A 14,089-nucleotide genomic window follows, 5' to 3' on the forward strand; every position below is an offset into this window, starting at 1 on the left:
TTGAATTGAATTCAATCAATGTAAGATAGATGATGCTAAAATAATACTATATTACAGTATGAATGAAAATATAGATCCTTCTATATTGAAAAATACAGATGAAAACTATAGTGAAAAATATAGATCCTTCAAATTATTTGCTTTTCAGTTTTAATCATTTAATAGCATTGATTTAAAACTTGTTTTTCAGCATGGTACAATATATGGTATACTTATTTTATACTTTTCCTCATACATGAGATAGGAATCATAATGGCCCTATTATCTCACATGGTTGCTCAGAGGATTAAGAGATATAGCTACCACTCTGAACATGCTAAATGAATGACACATATTTCTTGCTGAGTCAGCATGGCTTCCTTTCTCAACAGCATGAATTTGTGCAGAATGAGTAGAAAAATCAAACCAGAAGAGAATTGCTAGGATAAGTTAAACATATCCAGTGACCTAGATCATGTTTCCCAAATTGTGTTTTGTGGATCACTAGTTGTGAAAAATATTAATGGGTTTCTAGGGGTAGTAGTGGGAGAGGGCTATAAAGAATCCTTTCATGAAGAAAAGTATTTAACCCTGTGTTTCCCCAATATATTTGATCATGGAAATCTTTTTTGCCCTCAAGATTATTATTCAGAATTAGTTTCCTTAGAGATTAGGATATTATGATTGAAGGGAGTAGGTAGAATATCTGGTGGCAACTTCTAGATTTATTAGAATATTCTGGTGAGGGGCGCCTGGGTGGCTCAGTCGGCTGAGCGTCCGGCTTCGGCTCAGGTCATGATCTCACGGTTTGTGAGTTCGAGCCCCGCGTCAGGCTCTGTGCTGACAGCTCGGAGCCTGGAGCCTGTTTCGGATTCTGTGTCTCTCTCTCTGCTCCTCCCCTGCTCATGCTCTGTCTCTGTCTCTCAAAAATAAATAAATAAACATTTAAAAAAAAAAAAGAATATTCTGGTGAATTTGGCATAGCATTAAGTCAAAAAATTGTAAATGCCTTGCTTTTCCTATCCTTATCCCTAGACCATAGATCTACCACGTCATCTAACAAATTCCTATTCAAATGTAAGTTCAGTTTGAGTACTCCCTTCCAAAAATAGTTTCACTGCCCTTCACCCAACCATACTCACTGAATTTATTCAGATACATCTATTGACCATTAATTATGTATGAGGTATTGTTCTAGGTGCTGGGATTGAGCATTTAATTAAACATCATCATCATCATCATCATCATACAACACAGTTCTCCTCGTGGAACATCCATTCAAATCGGGAAGAAAGACACTGAACAAATCAACACATAAATACTAATTCAGGAGTGAAAAATGCTATAAAGGAAAAATAGCATAAAGGAGATAGAAATTAAAGTGGTGGTTACTTTATATTCAGTGGTCAGAGAAGGCTTCTCTCAGAAGGGTGGCATCTGAATAATGACCTAAAGAAAGAAAGATAATGAGCCATGAAGTCTCAGGGAGAAAGGCACTCCAGACAAGTGAATGATGAGTACAAAATTCCTAACGCAGGAACTGTTTGGCTTATCTGAGGTAATGCAGGCAAGATGGCATGGACAGCATAAAGTAAGCTAGGCAGAGATGGAAGGAGAGAGATCAGGAGATCAAGTAGAGTCAAATTATTTAGGACATTGTATGCTTTTACACTGAGCGAGAGGGGAAAACATTGGAAGGTCAGCCAGGTGAATTGACATGATCTAATTTATAAAACTCTCCCGATTTGCAAAAGGACTATAAGGGCACAACATTCAATGCCAGGAACAGGGTAAGAGGCTTTTTCAAAAGTTCAGGCAAGAGATATTAATAGCTTACATGAGAGTGACAGAGAAGAGATGATAAGAGAGTCCTGAGTCAAGAAGTATTTTGAAAGGAAAACTAGAGGACAATATTTAAACTTTTTGATCTCAGGACCCTTTTGCATCCTTAAAAATTATTGAGAATACTAAAAAGGTTTTATTCATGAGGGTCATGTCCATAAGTATTTAATATATTAAAAACTAAAACTGAGATACTTTTAAAACCTAAGAACATACAAGTGCACACAAAAGTGCACATTTGTATTACTATGAAAATAGTTTTGACCTCACAGACCTTCTAAAAGGGTCTTGGAAACTATCAGAGAGTCCTGAACCATACCTTAGGAATTGCTGGTCTATAGGGTTTTCTGAAGAATTGGAGGTGGGGATGTGAGAGAAAGAAAAGAAACAAGGATGACAAGTCTTTTAGCCTGGGCTGCCATTAACTGAAATACAAACTTTAGTGCTACCCATGTTAAAGTTAAAATGCTCTTTAGACAATCAATTAAGATTTAGAGGAGGTGGCTGGATATGGGCCTGGAGTTCAGGAAAGTAGTCAAGGCTGGAAATATAAATTTAGGAGTAATCAGCATACAGATAGCACTTAAAGCTCTGGAACTGGATGTGAGTACATAGGGAGGGAGTGTAGATTGAAAAAATGATCCCTGGGGGCATTTAATCAATGAGTTCCATCAGTGAAATTCCAAACATCTGTTTAGAGCATAGTCTCCCTCCACTGATTAAATGTTATTTTATGCATCTTCATAATCAAATCTCCTCTTATGACACCCAGCATACAGTAAGCACTGAACTATATTTATTGAATTAATGAATAAATAAAGTAACAGAGCAGTCTGTGGTACTTTCATAGCTACATTTCATGATATTAGAACAGACAAGGTTAGGAGACTGAAGTGATTAGTTTCAGATTTATACATCAGGTATACTATTCTTCATGTGGTCAAATAGGTTTCCATGAATTTAGAGGCAGAGGTAACTGGGGGCTTTTAACTTTACCCAGTGTGAGTCAGTAACAAGTGACCTAACTGGAGATATGAGAGTAGAATTCAAATTGTGGCCTGCCACTTAAGACATTTAGGCAATAATACCAACTCTACTTTCTGGACATTTTTATTTATTTATTTATTTTTAAATTTTAGTTAATATTCAGTGCAATATTGGTTTCAGGAGTAGAATTCAGTGATTCATCACTTACATACAACACCCAGTGTTCCTCATAACATGTGACCTCCTTAATACCCATCACCCATCTAGCCCATCTCCCACCACCTCCCTCCATCAACCCTCAATTTGTTCTCTATCATTACAAATCTCTTGTGGTTTCTCTCCTTCTCTCCTTTGTCCCCTCCCCTTCCTATATGTTCATCTATTTTGTTTCTTAAATTCCACCTATGGGTGAAATCATATGGTATTTGTCTTTCTCTGACTGCCTTATTTTGCTTAGCATAATACATTCTAGTTCCATCCACTTTATTGCAAGTGGCAAGATTTCATTCTTTTTGATGGCTGAGTAATATTCTTTGTATATATATGCCTGTCTTCTTTATCCATTCATCAGTTGATGGACATTTGGGCTTTCGCCCTAGTTTGGCTGTTGTTGATAATACTGCTATAAACATTGGGGTGCATGTACCCAATTGTCCAATTGCTGAATCATAAGGTATCTGCATTGTTAATTTTTTGAGGAACCTCCATACTATTCTCCAGAATGACTGCATCAGTTTACATTCCCACTAGCAGTGCAAAAGGATTCCCCTCTCTCTGCATCCTTGCCAACACATGATGTTTATTGTGTTGTTAATTTTATCCATTCTGACAGGTGTGAGGTGGTATCTCATCATGATTTTGATTTGTATTTCTCTCCCGTTGAGTGATGTTGAGCATCTTTTCATGTGTCTATTAGACATCTAAATGTCTTCTTTGGAAAAGTGTCTATTCATGTCTTCTGCCCATATCTTAACTGGGTTGTTTTTTGGGTAATGAGTTTGATAAATTCTTTATAGATTTTGGACACTAACCCTTATATGATGTTATTTGCAAATATCTTTTCCTATTCTGTAGGCTGACTTTTAGCTTTATTGTTTCCTTCACTGTGCAGAAGCTTTTTATCTTGAAGTCCTAATAGTTCATGTTTGCTTTCGTTTCCCTTGCCTCCAGAGACACATCTAGTAAGAAGTTGCTCCAGCCAAGTTCAAAGAGGTTGCTGCCTCATGTTCTCCTCTAGGATTTTGATGGTTTCCTGTGTCACATTTAGGTCTTCAATCCATCTTGAACTTATTTTTGTGTATGGTATAAGAAAGTGGTCCAGTTTCATCCTTCTGCATGTTACTGTCCAATTTTCCCAACACCATTTGTTGAAGAGACTGTCTTTTTTCCTTTGGGTATTCTTTCCTACGTTGTCTCAGAATAGTTGACCAGACATTTGTGGGTCCATTTCTGGGTTTTCTATTCTGTTCCATTGATCTATGTGTCTGTTTTTGTGCTAAAACCATACTGTCTTGATGACTACAGCTTTGTAATATAGCCTGAAATCCGGAATCATGATGATTCCAGTTTTGTTTTCTTTTTCAGGATTGCTTTGGCTGTTTGGTGTGTTTTGTGGTTCCATACAAATTTTTAGAATTATTTGTTCTAGCTCTGTGAAGAATGCTGGTGGTATTTGATAGGGATTGCATTAAATGTGTAGATTGCTTTGGGTAGTGTAGACATTTTAACAATGTTTGTTCTTACAATCCATGAGGATGGAATGTCTTCTCATTTCTTTATGTCCTCTTCAATTTCTTTCATAAGTCTTCTATAGTTTTCAGAGTAAAGATCTTTTACCTCTTTAGTTATGTCTATTCCTAGGTATATTGTTTTTGGTGTAACTGTAAATGGGATTGAATTCCTTGATTTGTTTTTATGCTGCTTCATTACTGGCATTTTATTTTTAAGATAATTTTTCCCAGAGAATTTTTCATCTATGCATTCTTATTCAGACTGCCTAGAGACGCTTAGAGAAACACATGTCAAATAATGGAATCCACTGAGATTTTTATGTATGTGGAAGAAAAACCCTGAATAACACAAAAGAAAGATCCCATTTAATAAGGGCTGTCATTGTCAATGGTATTCTGGGTACTAAATTCAAGGATTACATTTCTTGCTTAGAAAAAGATGAAAATTATTTTTTACATGTAGAAAACATCAATAGCAAATAATTCCTTGTTTTTCTGATAGATACTGAAGGATTTCACCAAAAGAAGATAAACGAAAATGAATAATATTCCACTGGTGTAGGAATGGCATGACCTTCATATAGACTGGTGGTGATTTCAGTCATTAATAGAAGATGCAGTTCATAGAGGATGCTTTCTAGATTCTGGATTTTTCCTCTCCTGCATTAGGTCAGGCTGACCCAATACTGTGCCAATTTATCTTCATTGGCTTCTCTCACATGCCAAATTTTAGGAGTTTATACTTCCTATTGCTCTCTTATGCAGAACTGTTAGGAATGAAATTCTGGAGTCAGTGATTACCCCATATTTGGCTAGCATCATCCTAGATAGATTCAAATGATTTGGGAAACTTTAAAAGTCTCCCACCTACATTTGTTAAAGTCCAAAGTTGCTATCATCTCATTTGTGAATGAGACCATAGGAGTAAGAAGATTGTCTGTCAAAGGCTGTATTTCAAATGTGGGCAAACATGATTTAACCACCACTGTAATAACAATTTGGGTTGCTATATGGTTTTACAATTTATAACACACTGTGGCACATTTTATCCGGTTTGAGTTTTACTAGGTAATCACATGAGGCAAATATCACTGACTTTACTGACAAATTGAGGTCATAAAGGTTACATAAGAGGCAGGTATGTGACAGAAGCATGATTAAAATTTAATTCCCATAAAAAGTCATATCCGAGAAAAATTTTATATATAATTCCATGAGTTTCATAGACCATCTACAGCCTATCCAAAAATACTGGGTTAAAAAGTCTTGCCTTTAGAGATATTGATTTAACTGGTCTGGGATTAGGACCAGATATTTTTTTAAAAGATCCCAGGAAATTCTAATTTGTCAAGGCCTACTGGCCAATTGTTGGGGTCACTAAATTCTTTTTCATTTTTTTTTCCCTTTCCAAATTGTTATTTCTTTCATCTAAGATTATTTTCTGTATTTTCTTATCTTTCTGCCTTTAACCTTCTTTCACTTAGCTTTGGTGGCAAGACTCCAAATTATTGAATACAGTCTTCTTTGTTTCCCAATTTTGGGGTAAAACCGTTGCCATCTATGTTTCTGCTCTTCTTCCTTTTTCCAATCTATTATTCTCCTTTTAAACTTCATCAAGTCTCTGGAATATCAATATTCCACCTTTATCATTTTCTCTCCAATGAGCTAATTAACATTAATAGACTACTGGATTTAGAAGACCAGAGCTCTTCCAGTCAGTGGCTTTGTAACCCTGGGAATTATTCGATCTTCTTAATCTCGGCTCCAATCAGTAAAATAAAGAAAAAAAGTGCCTACCTTGTAGGGTTTTTATAAGAAATAAATGAACACACACACACAATAATAAAAATAAATGGCTCAATACTCAACAATAAAAAAAATTTAAAGATTATTTCTTTGAAGGTCTTTTTATTCTTTATCTATTTTTGTGGCAACCCAATACAATGTTCTGTACTCTGAGTTATATGCCTTTGCTTTTTACATACCCACTCTTATTTCTAATTTTACAATTTAGCATATGTATTTTATAACCCCCAGTGCCCAGCAAAATGTTATTCTAGATTTGGCAGGAATTTTATGTAACCCCATAATGGAAGGGAGAGATACTATGGTTTATTATTAAATTAATTTATTACTACCTCATTAAACACAAAAAATAAAGAAGAATATCTGAAATATTTAATTCCTTGAGGTTGAGATATCACCTGATTTAAAGAGTCCATCATAAGTAGGAATTCAGAAGCAGCTCATCTTTCTTTTTTTTTTTTTAGTTTTCTTTTTCAATATATGAAGTTTATTGTCAAATTGGTTTCCATACAACACCCAGTGCTCATCCCAAAAGGTGCCCTCCTCAGTACCCATCACCCACCCTCCCCTCCCTCCCACCCCCCATCAGCCCTCAGTTTGTTCTCAGTTTTTAAGAGTCTCTTATGCTTTGGCTCTCTTCCACTCTAACCTCTTTTTTTTTTCCTTCCCCTCCCCCATGGGTTTCTGTTAAGTTTCTCAGGATCCTGAGAAGCTCATCTTTCTTTAAATTATCTATCTCCCTTAGTCTTTTGTGAGAACTGGACCCTTGACTTTTTCTTTTCTTTACCCCTAGGCCTGTTTGCTTCTTTTTGATAGGGTCCCTCCTTATCTACAGAAGAATGCAGCCTAAAGTAATTTCATTCCGTTGAATTCTACTTAGGATGGGATTTAAATTATGTGGTAGGATCTGGACAATACCAGGAACACCTCAAGACGATCAGAACTTTCATATTGATCAGGTTGACTTCTTGTTAGCATCTACCTATGTTCATTAAAATGTTATAATGTTCAATATTAAGTACATGCTTGGATGATCTCAGTACTATTGTACTAAGTCTCTTTTTCTGCCTCCACCTACAGCCACTTCTCAAATGCCCTCCTCTGTAATTTAACACTTGATGTGTGTTATAAAACAGGAGAAAGAAACAGAAAAACCCATCAGGCTAAAACCACCACCAAGGGCACAGCTCAAGAATCCAGTGCTCTAACAGTTAATGCTTTATCTAACATGTTTCTGGCATCCAGCAATGCCAAGAGTGTTTGTATTAGGAAGCTAATTACATTTATTTATTTTTTATTTTTTTTTAATGTTTATTTATTTTTGAGACAGAGAGAGGCAGAGCATGAACGGGGGAGGGTCAGAGAGAGGGAGACACAGAATCTGAAAGAGGCTCCAGGCTCTGAGCTGTCATCACAGAGCCCGACGCGGGGCTCGAACTCACGGGACCCTGAGATCATGACCTGAGCCGAAGTTGGCCGCTTAACCGACTGAGCCACCCAGGTGCCCCGGAAGCTAATTACATTTAGTCAGTCCTCCCATTATGAAATTTAACATTTTAGTCCCCATCACTCGTCTCCCAAATCAACTTTTAGTTTCCTCTTTCTCATTCTCTACAACCAAGTTTAATTTCTTGCATCAAAAATAAAAGAAAAACTATTTCATCAATTTTGCCCTTCCTTCAACACACTGGCATACTACTTTCTTTCCTTTTACAAGCAAATTATTCAAAAGATTAATCTGCAGTCAATGTACTGCTTTTCTCCAACTCTTCAACTCTCCATATCATAAGCTCCTACCTTCTCCACTTGAAGGAAATTGTATTCTTGAAGGCCTTTGCCCTCAAAATCACCAAATAAAGTGACATTTTGATCTCCCTTACCTTATCACCCTATAAGTTTTGACAATGTTGACTAATCTCTTCTTCAACTTTCTTTTCTCTTTTTATGTTCATGATAATGTTTGGCCTTTTCTCTTTTATATCTCTCAGTGCTCCTTCTCTCTTTTGCTAAGGCCTTCTTCCTGAAGTGTATGTGAAGAAGTTACTTAAACTTCCTGGTTCTCAATTTTCTCATCTACAAAATTAAAATAATAATATCAATTCCAAAAATTTATGAAAATTAAATTATATTATGTGCTCAACAAATATTATATTCCTTAAGTGTAAACATTTCCCAGCATTCTGTCTTTGGTACTATCTCCCTTCACCAGCAAATTCTATAAATGACTGTAAAATCTTTACCCTAAACTCCTACCTCTCTCACCAGAGCTCTACTCCAATATTTCCAATTTGCATATCATGCCCAACATTCAACACATTTACAAAACCAAATTTATCATCCTTCTCCCTCACCAAAATGAACTTCTGCTCAAGTCTTTCCTATATCTATAAATATCATTCCAAAATCCCAGCCGACTGGGTTCAAGTCATTAGTCATCTCTGACTCCCTTAGATCTAATCCATCTCTCCGTACACTAATGCTTTATCCAAATTGTCTTTTGCATCAAATACTACAGAAAAAAGATAAAACATCATAACCAAGTCATATTTATCCCAGAAATGCAAAGTTGAATTAACATTAGTAAATAAAGAATGCAACTTATCACATTGATGGAACAAAAGAAAAAAATTTTATGATTATATAAGTATATACAGAAAAAAAGAAAATATCAATACCTTTTTATGTTATAACCTCTCAGCAAAATAGGAGTAGAAGGGTACATACAAAAAACTTATAGTTGATATTATGCTTAATACTGAATTCTTTCCATCAAAGTTAGAGAACAAGACAAGGACTTTTAGTTTTACCACTTCTACATCATTGCATTGTAGTCACAGCAGTAAGAAAAAGAAAAAGAAGGTATAAAGACTAGAAAAGAAGTAAAACCATCATTATTCTCAATGACAGAAAAAACTCTAAGAAATTAAAAAGAAACTACTATAACTTTTAAATGAAATTATCCAGGTGGTAGGATACAAGGATAAAATAAAATTCAATTGCATTTCTATGTACCAACACAATTGGAAAGTGAAAGTAATAAACAATACTAAAGCATTAAATCAACTCAATGAAGACAAGAAAGTCTTTTTCTGAGTAGGAAAGTAATGCATCTCAACTCCTACCTCACACCATACAACAACAATTTGAGATGAATCATGAACTAAATGTAAAAGCAAGAACCAGAAATCTTCTGTAAAAAATATAGGCGCACATATTCACTACCTGGACAAGACCCAAAAAGCACTAGCCATGAAAGACGACAATTGATAAATTGGATATCACCAAAATTAAAACATTCTGTTCACCAAATTCACCATTAAAAATATTTAGGTAAATCACAGACTGAGGAAAAATATTTGCAGTGCAGAAACCTGACAAAGGACTCATATCTTTAGGAATTACAAGACAATTTATAAATAATTACTACAACCAGAAATTTAAACAACTCTATTAAAAAAAACTTGAATAGGCGCTCCTCAAAAGATCTAAGAATGGTCAATAACCACAAGAAAAGGTGCTCAATATTATTAGTTACAAGAAAAATGCAAATTAAAACTATAATGAGAAATCTTTTCACACCCATAAGAATGATTAAAGTAAAAAAAATTTAAAAGTCTAATACACCAAAAGTCTGAGAGAATGTGGAGAAACTAAAATTCTCACACCTTTCTCTTGTGATTATAAAATGGAACAACTACTCTGAAAAGTTCTTGGGAAGTTTCTTATAAAGTTATTTACTCATCTACTTTATGACCTAACAATTCCACTCTTCCGTATGTATACAAAAACATATGCCCATAAAAGGACTTGAATGTGAGTATTCACAGCACATTCGTTCAAAATATCAAACAGCAGGAAAACAACACAAGTATCAATCAACAGGAAAATGGATAAACAAATTGTACTATACTAATCCAAGAGAATACTACTCAGCAATAAAGGAACAATATGAGTGAATGCCAAAAACATTATGTTGAGTGAAAAAAGTCAGACATTGACATACACAAAACACACACACTGGAGGATTCCATTTATGTAAAGTCCAAGAATAGACCATTCTAATCTATGGCAATAATAATCAGAAAGAAGTTGTTTTCGGGGCACTTGGATGGCTCAGTTGGTTAAGGAACCAACTTCGACTCAGGTCATGATCTCTTGCTGTGAGTATAAAGCCCCATGTCAGTCTGTGCTGACAGCTCAGAGCCTGGAGCCTGCTTGGGATTCTGTGTCTCCATCTCTCTCTGCCTTTCCCCCACTCACACTCTGTGTCTCTCTGTCTCTCAAACATGAATAAACATTAAAAAAGAAAGAAAGAAAGAAAGAAAGAAAGAAAGAAAGAAAGAAAGAAAGAAAGAAAGAAAGAAAGAAGTTGCTTTCAAGGAGGGAATGGGGGTAGTTGATTGAAAAGGGGCATGAAGCAACTTTCAGGGATGATGACAATATTTTAATATCTTGCTTTGAGTGGTGATTACACCTACATATGCAATGGTCAAAATTCATTAAATTTTGTTTTATTCTTCAGTTGGGGAGAAAAAAAAAGATGCTTCACCAAGAAAACATTTTAAAAGAAGAAAAGTTATTGCAAGAAGCATGTAATTAGTAGAAAGAAGAAAACTTGGTGTGTCAACAGACTTACCTAAAATTTTTTTCAACGGCAATATTTTTTCAAGTGTTTTGAAGTCCTTTTTTTGAGTTTCAAAATAATTTTATTTTCAAATATAAGTAAATAAACCCACCCTTGTGAATTCATTTAAATAGAAAAACTCAGCCTTGTGGGTCAATATAGTGGAGAAAAACAAAGAATAACCAGTAGCATATAAATATTTCAGTGTCTGTTAATTGAAAATAGAATGCTTCATAATCTGGACATTTTTAAGACATGAAAGAGCCCAAAGAGGCAAAGGTAAAAAGATCAAACACAAGATGCAGAACTAACAGCTGTGACTTAGTGAGTTAATAAATACGCTGAATAAATCAAACTCAACAAAGCACTGCAAGTTGGTAGCTTCCAAGTAATTAACACACCAACCAGAAACACATGCAATGTGTAATCAGGCCTACCTCATTTTGACAGCAAGGACTCTTTGGTTACAATGGATATTCTCCATTAATAGGTAGTCATGGAAAGGATGTTAGGTAAAGGCATGCATGAAGCAAAGGGGAAGTAACCTAACTTGCTCTATCTAAGCAGTCTTTATTTGCAGTGAATGAGATGAAAGTTCTGTTTTCATTTCCATCTATTCTTTCATTTCTATTTATTCTTTCTCATTCTTCTTACAATAAGACTGAATACATCTACTACTAACATCTGGGCAAATAAATGTAAATTCATGGATAACAGTTGTATTTATACTTTTGTTTCCAAGGCTCATCAACAGTTTCAAGAGTGAAATGATCATTTCAACCATGTTATTAATTTCTAATTAGTAAATAAAAAAAAACATATTTGAATACTACCACAAGTCATTCTAACTTCACATTTCCTACATTTCCACACATAAAGCCAGAATTAGCAGACACTTCAGAGGATTAAATCTGTGATCAAAATATAGGCTCTTATATAAGCTAACCAATAATTATCTTTTCTTTGGAACAGTTAACTCTTGACAATGTTCCATCTCTGATACACCTGTGACTTGTCAGAGCACACCAGGGAGTCTGTTACACTGTCCATCTAGCTATCCCCCATCCATGCCCTCTAGTCTCCAAACCCTTTCTTGAAATCATGTGTCTGACCTATACTCCCTCATAATTACCTCCACTTGAGTCTTCTACTTCCTGCTCTCTGCCATGAATATGGAGCCCAGAAGATCAGAAGAAATAAGTAAAACACCAAAGTCTTTGAGACAAAAGTAAGAGTAATCCAAGTGAGGTTATATTATTTTCCAACTATACACCTTAGCTGCTACTGTTCTATTACATACATACTTTCAGGCTGCACTGGTTCAAATTTAAATACCATCATCATTAGTTTCCTGAATTTCTCACTTCATTTTTTTTTCCTTCCTAAATCATCATTATAACATCTAAGAAAGGAAGGTAGAATCAGTTGCCTTCATAAACATTTAATAAAGGACAGAACCAAGGAATAGAGTCAAAAGGAATTTCTGGCTTTCATACTACCAATACTTTTTTTCACTTTACCTAAAATAAACTAAAATAGAATAGAGAATGCAAAGAAGGATTTACAGAATAAGATCCCTTAGAATTGGTTAGATTACAAATATGTAGAAAGAAAATCTGCTTTTTATTCACTGAGTGGCTAAATGCATTTACATTAGATAGTTTATGCTGATGTAAAAATAAATGTGTTTAGTAATGGATGTTAACATATATAGAAGATAATCTCTTACCTAAGTAATTAAAAATGCTGAAAATGTAATGGCTGCACAATAACACTAGGAACGCCTTCATATAATGAGAGAACAAGTGAAGACAAATGTGACATTTAGCATCTAAATCTGGCTTTAATGAGGTTTATGTCTTGAAGCAAATGAAGTAGATCAAATTTTTCTGGAAGAAAAGAAGAGATCTTTGAAGACACTTCCTCTTCCACACAGTTGGACACTGTGAAATGTTACCTTGCCAAAATGAACTTGTAAGTTCCATCCTCATACAGATGTTGTACAACCTCAAGAAGATTTTTCTAACCTCTGAGCAGGAGGAGACAACTATTATACTGAAGGGAAAAAAAGGAACTTGAATCAGTTGCACAATTAGCCCCTTTGTAGTGTCAACAGCTTTATTCATAACGCATTATCACATTCCCTTGAAATTAATGATGGTTAAATGAAACTATTTATATGAAAGTGTTCTATAAATATAGTGAATATTTAAAGTCAAAATGCTATTTATTGATGAGGATGATTATAATGAAAATAAACTAAAATAAATCATACTGAAGAAGGTAAGATATTAAGCAAATCATTGCTCATTTAGACCAAAACAGTCTTAAAAAGAGACATTTGTCTCACAAATTGGCTCAAAGGATTTGCTCATACTATATATCTAAGTGGATGGTGAATGGCATTGATTGGATCCAAAGTCCCCCTCTCTTGGATTTTATGAGGCCCATTCAGAATGAGCCAGGTTGAGAACACCACCAATTCCATGTTCTGAGTCCATCTGTTGGCAAAAATATAATGCAAACAGCTTTATAAGTGCTATTTTCAATGAAATATCACAGAACAGCTTGTCCCAATGATATTTCTAAAGCTTGCCTGCAAACCGCCTACTGGAAAATCCAACTGAAAGAGAAGAGGGAAGAGAAAGAAACCCATACATACAAGTGACAGAAATGAAAAAAGGACAAAAGGTAGAGAGAGACATGCTAGACAAAAGTGAGCACTGGAGAAAAATAAGGTGCAATGAGGGGTGCAATATTAAACATGGACAAAAGGAGGGGCGCCTGGGTGGCTTAGTTGGTTAAATGTCTGACTTCAGCTCAAGTAATGATCTCGGCAGTTTGTGAGTTCAAGCCCTGCATCAGGCTCTGTGCTGATAGCTCAGAGCCTGGAGCCTGCTTTGGATTCTGTGTCTCCCACTCTCTCTGCCCCTCCGCCTCTCACATTCTGTCTCTCTCTCTTTCAAAAATAAATAAATATTAAAAGAAATTTTTTAAACAAGGACAAAAGGCAACCACGAGGAAGAGAGAATTTAAAGAAAATATATCAAAACAACTTAGGTTGGAAGATGGAGAGGTGATCACAAATAATGCAGCATGTCGAGAGAAGTGAAGACAAAAG

The 14,089-nt window shown here is 35.2% G+C and overlaps 1 protein-coding gene across 18 annotated transcripts in view; it reads right to left on the minus strand.

Moving 5' to 3' along the window:
• Positions 1-14,089, minus strand: part of ANKS1B (ankyrin repeat and sterile alpha motif domain containing 1B) — a 1,065,991-nt gene that overhangs the window by 623,103 nt on the left and 428,799 nt on the right. The window contains exon 1 of one of the 18 annotated variants that reach the window (XM_042992994.1): positions 12,926-12,999. The exons of 15 other annotated variants lie outside the window; for them this stretch is intronic. The gene's annotated coding sequence lies outside the window, so the exon portion shown is untranslated. Of the gene's footprint in view, positions 1-8,224; positions 8,298-12,100; positions 12,154-12,925; positions 13,000-14,089 lie in introns of those variants that run through there. 2 more of the 18 variants (XM_042992995.1, XM_042992996.1) reach the window with 2 other exon arrangements.

This window comes from Panthera tigris, chromosome B4, assembly GCF_018350195.1.
Source record: "Panthera tigris isolate Pti1 chromosome B4, P.tigris_Pti1_mat1.1, whole genome shotgun sequence".
Taxonomy (NCBI): Eukaryota; Metazoa; Chordata; class Mammalia; order Carnivora; family Felidae; genus Panthera; species Panthera tigris.